Source organism: Trachymyrmex septentrionalis, unplaced genomic scaffold (genome assembly GCF_001594115.1).
Source record: "Trachymyrmex septentrionalis isolate Tsep2-gDNA-1 unplaced genomic scaffold, Tsep1.0 scaffold36, whole genome shotgun sequence".
NCBI lineage: Eukaryota > Metazoa > Arthropoda > Insecta > Hymenoptera > Formicidae > Trachymyrmex > Trachymyrmex septentrionalis.
Genome location: NW_017305525.1, coordinates 1161860 through 1172248, shown reverse-complemented (window position 1 = coordinate 1172248; position 10389 = coordinate 1161860).

Here is a 10389-nt window from a genome sequence, read left to right as displayed (position 1 = left end):
AGATATAACTACGATCTTTCAAACTGCGATTTGTACATTTATTTAATATCTGGGGGAGATGAGAACATTCATATCAAATAATACTTTTGCTTTTCAACGTGAAAAAAATGGTTTTGCTAGAATATTTGAAAATTTAGATGATTTCATAATTTAAATTTGAATCTGAAAATAATTTTGTTGCAGCATCAAAAATAATCGTGTAACAATCGCTCAAATTAGTTATTAGAACATCGAAACTTTTTGCAGTATTGCTTATTATTATGCTTGAGCGTCCTACATAATTATTTCGATAATACAAAAGAAAATTATTTTCAGATATGTGTGTTTGTGTGTATATCTACTTAAATTTTGAAATACTTTAGCAAAATCGTCCCCTCTCCTCCTAAAATTTTCACATAAAAATCTTCATCGACATCTCGTATGTTGTATTCATGGCCAAATATATGATATCGGACGCTGTTATACTGAATTATACAAAACCTATCGGTCTCGAAATTAAAAATACCACGCCGAGACAGAGTCATTTTAAATTGGCCGAGAAGCACGAGATGGGACGCACTTTCGCGCGCTCGAATACGCGGAAAGGGGGTGGGCGTCGCGATGAGTGGATGATGGGTGGTGGTGCGCTTTTCCTCGCATCCCGCCGACCGCAATCAACAGTTCCGGCGGTGAAGTAGGCGGCATTGCGCGTGTGTGCACGCACACACACACACACATACGCACGCACGCATGCATGGCATATGCGCGCCTACTCTATAGCGTGGTCAAGTCCAGGTTGTGCTGTTAGCCAAGGGTGACGACCGGCGCCACATCCACGGCGCTTCTAACCGACGCGCAATTCACCTAACAGACACACGCGTGTCACCGCGCGTACGTATACTCGTACACATACTCGTACAGAGAGAGGTACATGTACCACACTCTCGTACACGTGGGCACGCATGTGCGACGCGAGCGCGTAGAGATGGAACGAGCGAGTGGTTCGCTCTCACCTACATCAGTCGCTCGTCATAGTCACGGACACACAATAAACACTTACCAGGTAGACTTCCACGCATTTACGTGCACACAGTGACACATATTTGACGGTTTCCCCATTATCCGTCGGCTCGCTTCGCCCGACAGGCAGAACGCTCGAGCGATGACTATTCAGGGGGGAGGGGGGGGAGAGGATTTCGTAGGGGGTGAAAGGTACACGGCGTGTACCCCAGAGGCTCATGGAGAGGCGATGGAGAACGGGCGGCAGGGGAGAGGTGTGTGTATATGCCACACGTAGGTGGGCACCCAAAGGGAAACGAGCCAGAGGGTGGTATAAATTATACCGTTCAATCGATTTGCTGTCAGAGGAGACCCTCCGCTGCCACTACTACTACTGCTGGAGGAAACTCATGCTGCCGTTGCTGCTGTTGCTATTGCCCGTCACTACAGCCGTTGCTGCTGCTGCTGCTGCTGCTGCTGCTGCTGCTGCTCTGCTATAGCTTGCTAGGGGTGCATTTAGTCGAACGAACGGACGCTCGAGCAGCACGCATACAAGCGCACAGGTGCGCTGCATAAGGTTGACATGCGTCCGCGAGGGAAAGGGTTTGTCACGGATACGAGGTATGGTTACGAAGGGCGGAGGCGCTACCCTCCAAAGGGTAGCTTTCTCTCTTCCTCCTTCTCCCCTCCCTGCCTCCCTACCTCCCTCCCTCCCTCTCTCTCTCTCTCTCTCTCTCTCTCTCTCTCTCTCTCTCTCTCTCTCGCCTGCTCTCTTGTTGGATCGAAAGGGGATTACGATGGACTTGGACTGTACCCTCGCGTGCATCATCGCGCGAACTTGCAACGATGATCGGCCGTGCACGCCATCCCTCGATGTAGTGCACGTTGTCTGTGTATGTGTGTGTACGTTTGCGCGCGCGCTTATATATATATATAGTATATATACTCCACCGGGAGAAGGTAGGTGCAGCTGGGAATTTTTTGCAGGTGAATTCTCGGGCGTACGGTACGCTGGTGCATTCTTGGAACGCGTGGGATGGATATAGGAGCGTCACGTACTCGGCGAAGTCTCGCGGTTGCGTTTCAGCTCCTCGGAGGATAATCAATATAAGTCAATAAGTGAAATTGATTGGATTTTAATGTCTTGCGAAACTTTCCTTTAATATAATTTATATGGATTTGACCTATCGCGCGCGACGATAGCTTTATTAAATATCAATTTTATAAATGATAATGTATCCGTCACGGGGGCGGTTTCCTGATATTCCTGTAACCCTATAGATTTCTATAGATTTTTTTAGAGGGAGATTAATTAAAATTAATTTATTAAAATTAAAAAGTTAATTGACTTAACTCTCTCTGGATGTATTACAAAGGAAAGTGTTCGTTATCTAAAGTATCTACGTATAAAGTATCTTTAGAGAAAAAGTTTTCCGCGAACAATCCGAGCTTGTTTTTAAGATTTTCTTTGGATTTACATCCTAAATGGATTTGTAAAAAAAAACAAATAGATATGCATCTATGATGCGCATAATGATACTAACAGGTGTATATAATTGATAATGATGTCTAAGTTAATAACGTTCGACAGGTCAAAGTTTGTCACAAACGACTTGATGTAGGTTCACTAGCAAAGCACATCATTCGATTCGGATATCAAGCAACGTAATGCAGTTAGTGCACCCGACACGTCAGATGCGTAATTTAGATAACATATGCAAGATATCACATACGCAAGCTGGATAATTCACTCAACCTTGGTACGATATCTCGGACCCTGAAGGATACTTCACTCTCTGACATGAATGATGACACATTTCTCGTCACCCAAAATTTCAAAATTACGATGATAACCGTATCAAAATGTACTTGACGATTATTTATTGAGCCAAGTATTTTAGATCTGCCTTAATTTGGGGCTAAATAGAAGAAAAAAATGAGAGAGTTTAAAACGATGTACGCTATACATTTCATTCGTTTCTCGAAAAATTATTTCTCTTTCTTTCCTTATATGAATTATCTGTAGATTATTTAAACTACATATTTGCATTATCCAAATTAAAGAGAATATTTTTTTACTGCACAAACAATTTTAATTTGTATAAACTTTTACATATTATATTTGGCGGGGTTGGTAAAAACACACGATGGTCACGATAGTCAATATACAAAAAAGCGTAGCATTCTTGGAGAACCGGCATATTAATAAACGAAACAGCAAGGACAACCGGACGAAAAACAACTCCGATGAGTCGCGCGATGAGTGGCGCGCGTGAAGAGAGAAAGAGAGTTAATCGAACCGGCTCCGAGTTGCCAAGTACGGGGGGGGGGGAGGTTGAAAAGGGCGATCTCGCGTGGGGGAGGGGAAAAGTTTCGCAGCAACTTTCGTAATGCACGCCGGATAGTTATACAAAATTGAACGTGGAGGACGGTTGGTGAGAACGGCGGGGACTTCGGAGGAGAAAGGAGGGACGCCTAGCGAGGCAACAACGCAACACTCCGAGCAATGTGCCGTGTTTGCCGTTGGGGAAGGAGTCGGAGTACCGTAGAAGGCAGGAAAGGCGGCAGTGGGTACGACAAGGGTGTACGGGACGCGGGGAAGGGATAGGGAGACAGGGTGAGTTGCAGGTGGTTAGGGGTGAGCGAAAGATGAGCGAGGGTGTGAGTCCAGAAAAGAGGGTTGGGTCCCCGAGTCCTCGGTAACTCACCCTCCAACGTAGAGAGCATCGCCAGAACTCCGGTCCGCCCTCTCGCTCCACTAGGGTTCTCTGCTCTTCTCTCTCTCTCTCTCTCTCTCTCTCTCTCTTTCTCTTTCTCTTCCACCCTCCTTGCTCTTCCTTTCACCCTCTCCCTCCTTCTTTCATTTCAGCCTTACGAGCGCAACCCCGTCCTACCGCCCTCGTCGCCAACATAGTACCTTCCAACGTTCTCGCCTGGCTTCAGGGACGCACAACGTCGGTGTAAAATTCCAAAATCCAAGGAAGGTTGTATACTTCCCCTTCTCCCCCCGCAATGCTACCATCATCAGTGTCTCCCCGTCTCCTCCGTCCCGCTCTTACGCTCTTTCTACAGCGAGCAGCAATGAGGGGTTGGAATCGTGGCGCAACTTTTCCACCGAAGTCCCGAAGGTTAAGCGTCCTTTCCTGGAAATTCCAGGAATCTTTGAGAGCTCTGGTGAGAGGAGGAAGGAATAACGTGAATAGAAGTAGCGGGGCAATTACTTGGGATATTAATAATTTTGCGACCATGGAAACGTAACACCGACGCCGTCGAGCGTGGTCTCTCGTGCTTCTCTCGGAGGTGGACATTTCTTCGGCATGCCCTCGTTAACGCGCAGCGAAATATACAACACCGGCAGCTTTTCTTTGTCTGTTTCTCGTGTTTTTCTTTTTTCATACTTCATTTTCTGGATCACTTTACGCTGTTCTGCCGAGCTTCGGGGTGGTTAAAGCAAAAATAAAAATTAAGAATCCATCTTGTTTCTATTTCTATTATCGATTATCTATATGTAAACGTCGCATGGCGCTACGATCGATATAGCAAGTATTATGAAATAAATAAAATTATTTTCAGATTATTATCATTTACATAATCTCCCAAACTTTTAATCATATTAAAGATGTATCACACGTATTATTTTAACAAAATAAGAAATTAAGAAGAAAATTACCGATTTCCCTATATCGTAAAATTTTTAAGCGAAACGAAAAGTTCAGCGGGGATTTAGAACCTATATAAAAGGTGTCTACAATAAAAAGTAGACGTATTTAAAAAAGTAATTAAGATGAAATAACAAGAATTTTATTTAAACTGTAAAGTTGTATTTTTAAATATGTAAATATTGACTTTATTGAACTTTTATATGTATATAACATTCTATAAATTTCTAAATTCCATCACTTTTTGCAGAGACTATACACCTGATACACCCTTAAACGCAGATATTTGTTTAACTTAATCATAACAGTATCTTTTACACAATCGCGTTACAATCTAAATTGATTAAGTAGTCTTAATAAAAATTTAATTGTTGTTCGTAATTCTTCAATTCACTTCTTATGACATAATTTGCTGAAAAAATTCTCTCTCACGTATCCTCTCATAAATCTGACAAATTAATAGGTATCCAAGTTAGATTTATCTCGATCTTCGAAATTAATTCACTCGGAACTCGTGCGTCTCCGTAAACATGTGCAAAAGCATGCAAAGTTAATTTTATCATCGTAACGTTAGCGTTATCTCTACAATGCGGACAGGGGTAGTTCGCGTGGGGTAGTTCGTTGCTATCTGTTTTAGGCAAACTACGACAATGGGCCAACCGGCGAAGCATCTCGCGTAAGCGCCTCGCTGCATTAATCTCCATCCTCGTATCCGGGCACATAATCACCATTCATTATCGAGATCGTCGTTCGCCGCAAAATCATTCTATGAGCATACGGGATAACGGCACACGGCCGTTTGTATCGAGGCGACCGTCTTTGTCGTCATCGACCGACGAGCTCGATGATGAGATCGCTATACACCTTTTTGCGCTCTAACAAAGCCCGGCAGAACGTAAGAACGACGAGCGACCTCGAAGAAGGAGTTCCGACGACCAGGGGGAGGTGGACACGGGAAAGTTTTCAGCGAGGGATAATTAAGGCGGCCCTGCCCGAGCGACCTCGAAAGTCTCCTCGGCCCCTGGCTACTACTGTGTGGCGTACAGGGTGGCGAGCGAGTCCGTTACTCTCTTTCTACCCCTCGTTCTGTTCGTTACTCTTCCGCCACCCTCTCTCGCCGCAGTCCGCCCTTTCCGCCCAACCAACCAACCCAACCACCACCCCCATCCACCCTACCCACCGTCGTTCCCGTACCATCGTTCCTCCTCGGCCTCGCCACCTCAAACTACCCCCTTCTCACCCTTCTCATCCCTCAACCCTCCCCCCCCCGCGCCTCCCGCAAGCACACTCACACCGAAGCTCTCCGTGCTCGACCTAAGGGTTGAAACCACCCTCCATTTCCAGTGGTAGCGAAGGCAGAGGCAAGCAGACTCTCCTCTGCCTGGCAGACTGGCAGGCTGGCTGGCAAGGGATGTGCACGTCACCGTCTTACACTATCGTCCCGAACAAACACCCTCGCCCGGCTCCGCTACGACGTCGTACCACCGACGTCGTTCTCTCGTTCCCGTCTTCTCTCACCACCGCTCTCTCTGGCCCCTCATCCTTCGTCGCCCGCTTTCTACCCTGGGCCAACCTTCAAGCATCCTGCAAAGCACGTTTCTACGTGCACGTCACGGGACGTGTAGGTCGTCTCTCGGAGACGATCTACTCGGTCTTCCTCCAAGCGAGAGATGTTAGAAGGGACCCCCCCTTGAAGAAAGGGAAGATGGAAAGGACTGGAGAGAGGGTAAAGGATAGAAAGAGAGAGAGAGAGAGAGAGAGAGAGAGATATAGAGTTAAAGGGGTAGAGATGGAGGTCGAGGGTTGCAGTCGAACGGCAGGAAGAATCTCCCGGCACCGCGTTTCGAGGATAAGGGATGTTTCCGGCGCTCGAGAAGCATCGCCGAGGGAACTCCGGAACGAATGCTGGTACTCCTTAGTGCACACACTAAAGCTCTCTCTCTCTCTCTTTCTCTCTCTCTCTCTCTCTCCCCTCTCTCTCTTTTTCCCTTGCCTTCGCAGTTCTCTATCACGAACATATCGATTCTTACGTAAGGGATGTTTTCCCGAGGTGGAAAGTTACGTCGCGGTAAAAAGCGAGAAGAACCAAGGACGCGGCTGACCTAGGCAGAATGTAATTTGAGGGGAGAACCAGTACCTTACCAAAAAGTTGGCCCTCGATGGCCGGAGGGGTTCCGACGTTGTTTTCAGAAATGCCACCGTAATTTTCGAAGTCTTCGTGAAAAGTTATTTCGCAAATTGAATTCTTGCACAATTTTATCACATAAATTACATCGATTCGTCATTAGAGTGCACCATGTTGAAAAAAAGATTTATGTGAATAGTATTGTTTTCTTTAAATGTAACACAATTCAAAAAATGGAACTTTTTAGAAAAAGGAAAACACTATTTTTCAACATGATAGAAAATTGAGAAAATTATTGACTTAACACAAATAACATCGGCAAAAAGAATCTATTCTTAACCAATGACAAATATCATTTTTGTTATTTTTGTTTCATAGACTTTAAGGAAACCATCTCTTTCGAGTTATTTTACCGATTTTTAAATTAAAGTTAAGTTAAGTCACTTTTGATGATTCATAGGATAATGTTTGTATAACTCATTTATGTTAATAACTTGAAAATCGATGTTATTTTAGTTATGTTACTTTTAAAGTAAAAAGAAGAGATATAGAGTGATATTCATAGGTCTTATTTTAAGACCATCTTAAGTAATGTCTTAAGATGCTAATGCAGTCCTCTTGGATTGGTTTGTGACTTCTCAAGTCACGGTCTTAAATATAATATTCAACCATGAAAACCACCCACAGTTTATATATTTTGTTCACAATTATTATAAAAATGATTTGATCATTAACTTTCATATGAATGTGTTTATTCGTCAGAAAGGAAATGCATTATCGAGAATACATTGAAAAAATTAATATAATAAAAATCATAATTATCGCAACCAAAACTTCTGACAAGCACTTGGATTTTTTATCCAATTTGTAATTTTTTAACATATTACTTTGGGCAATTTGAAGTTAAATTTCCTGTGTTTCATCGTTTAAAAAAGAATGTAATTGCAATACACCATGTAGTCGTAAAAAGTCATATTTGAAAAAAATGTGGCATGCCGTTACATATGTATATATAAAGCCGCATGTGACCCTCGCGGGGCGCGGGCCAAATTGGTGGCATTCATTTTTACAGAACACGCGAGGCTGGCCACCCTTCTAAAGTCATTAAGTACCCATATAACAGCAAACGGGGTGTTTCTTTATCTCTCTCTCTCTCTCTCTCTTACACGCGTATATCGGTCGATTTCGTAACAACGCCCGGAAAGCCACACGTCAGTAATAAGCGGGGTGATTTTAATTCCGCTCGGCCGCGATCCCTCGTCCTAATTTTACAAATACTTTGTACCGAACTAAAACCGCGTGCACGTACGGCGCTCGATGCTTAAGACCGTCGTTTAAGTACTCTGAGAAAAAGGATAGAACGATTCTTATAACCACTTTGCCATCTCATTCCGTATATTTATGTTAGCTCAATGCGGTTGTATTTGCACCAAGCTTATTGTTATGATGCGTCCCCGACTCTTCGCCACGCGTATCTCCCGTAGTTCGCAGTCCTGAAACTTACCTCTCCCGCTCGCAAACCTGCGAATGGTTCACACATGCGTCCACGAAGATTTAACGACGAGTCTGCGCGCGGTGGTACACGTGCGCGCGAAATTAATTGCTTTAGAATAGATTAACGCAGTTTGCAACATCGCTGATTTTTTTCAGTCGCGGAAAACACGATTGGCGGTAGAACTGTTGGCAAAGTATAAATGCAAATTTAAATTTATTTAATGGTTACACTCCGGGGTTGCATTTCGAAACAGAGTATTATATATAAAATTGCGAGCGCATTCTTTGATCAATTTGCAGTCGATTTGACTAAAATAAATTTCGCAAATATTGCTGCCTTTTTTCAGCGCGTTCCACATTTTTCACAAACAATTTTGGAATACAATTTCAATTTTTGCAGTGTGTAATCTGAGCGCGGTGTGTACCGCCGGATTGTTAAGCGAATCCTTTGTCAACTCGAAGAGTTGCGCTATTTAAATCTTGCGCTGGGCGAGAAGAAGAGAGGAAAAAAGTCACTATTTCTCCAAGAAGTGAATTCACACTTTAAAACGTTTACCGCCGCGGCCACCACCGGCTTTCCACGCGCGACCTCTTTAATCCTTGCTATAATATCCATTTCTTGACACGGACGCGAAGAAGTTTTCTCACTTGAGACTCTCGTTACTCCCAACTCGCAACATTCCAACATCGACTCCCCGATTCTAGGAATTTTCTGTCTCTTCGTTCATTTTCTTTTTCAGTTATCCAGTTTTATTTGTGAAAAGCGTATCATTATCTACAATTTTCCATGAATTATCTTCAATTATCTAAAATATTTTTTCATTAAATATATTATACTTCTATCTTCAATTTTTTATTCAATTGTCGTGGCCTCGTTAAAACAAAATTACTGATTTCAAATGCTCTTCAATGATAAGATTGGAGATGAATTTTTTCATTTCTCGCGATATCAAATAATTGTAAAAGTCAATTATTTTCTGTAGGATATAAGAAAGAAAAAAGTGTTTTCAACAAATGGTGCTGTTTGCGTTTCCTTTCTCTTTTTCTTATGCACAGTGCTACGTATGATAAACACGAACGCGACAGTTGCAAGCGCGTACACGGATTATAACGACGAAACAAGAGATATTCCCATGCGCGGTACTCGCAATGTGCAATACGTAACACGACGGTGAAAAAGGAATCGGGGGTTCTCGTGGGCGCGCCATCCTTAATAATTTCACACTTGAGAAAGAAATGAACAGCCTATTCATAATCCTTTCCCCCCCCGGTCCGCGACCGCCCCCGCTGCGCATTCCGCTCCTACATCGGCTTTCTCCCCTATAGGCCACCCTTGTAGCGAAATCCCGCCAGAAGCTATCCGCTCCCCCATCATCCATATCATTCCCTCCCTCCCACCTCTCCCTCCCCTCCCCCTCCCCCACGTGACGCAGGCGGGGTGCTCATTCATTTAATTTCAGTCATTGCCGGCAGTCGCACCCCCCTGTCGAGCGACCGACAAAAAAATAATTAGTGAAGCCTTATATCCCTCCTGGCACCTCGTTTCTCTCTTCGCCTGTAGGCTTCGGTCCCCGACGATGATGATGACGACGACGACAACGACGACGACGACGTCGGCGGCTTGACGCTCCCCCCCCTCCCCTTTCAACCCCACGGGGTGACGTACCTTGCGCTCGAATTCTCTCTCGTTCTCGTCCACCCCTTCCCCGCGCACTCCTGTTTCCCTGCCAACCCAACCAACCAACGAATCACCCTCTCGTCCCCTCGCCAACTCTCGCCCGACAGCAGCAGCAGCAGCAGCGGCAGCGGCAGCAGCCGCCACTACTACCATTCTACCGCCAAAACCCTAGCTCAGTCAGCCACCCGCCCTCCCCTCTGTACTCCCCCCGTTTCATCCCCTCGCCCTCGACGCGGCCTCGGGCGGGATGATTCAGGCGCCAGTAGGGCGCACCCACCTTCAGCGGGTGGTTGGCGTTGGGTTGAGTCGGAGCGCCGGATGGAGGCAGCGGTGAGGGGGATTGTCGGGGGGGGGGAGTGGGAACGGTAGAGCATGGGTATAGAGTAGAGAGAAGCGTGGGATGGGTAGGGTGGGTGTCAGGGGGGTCTTAGGTGGGTGGGATCGGAGGGACGGGG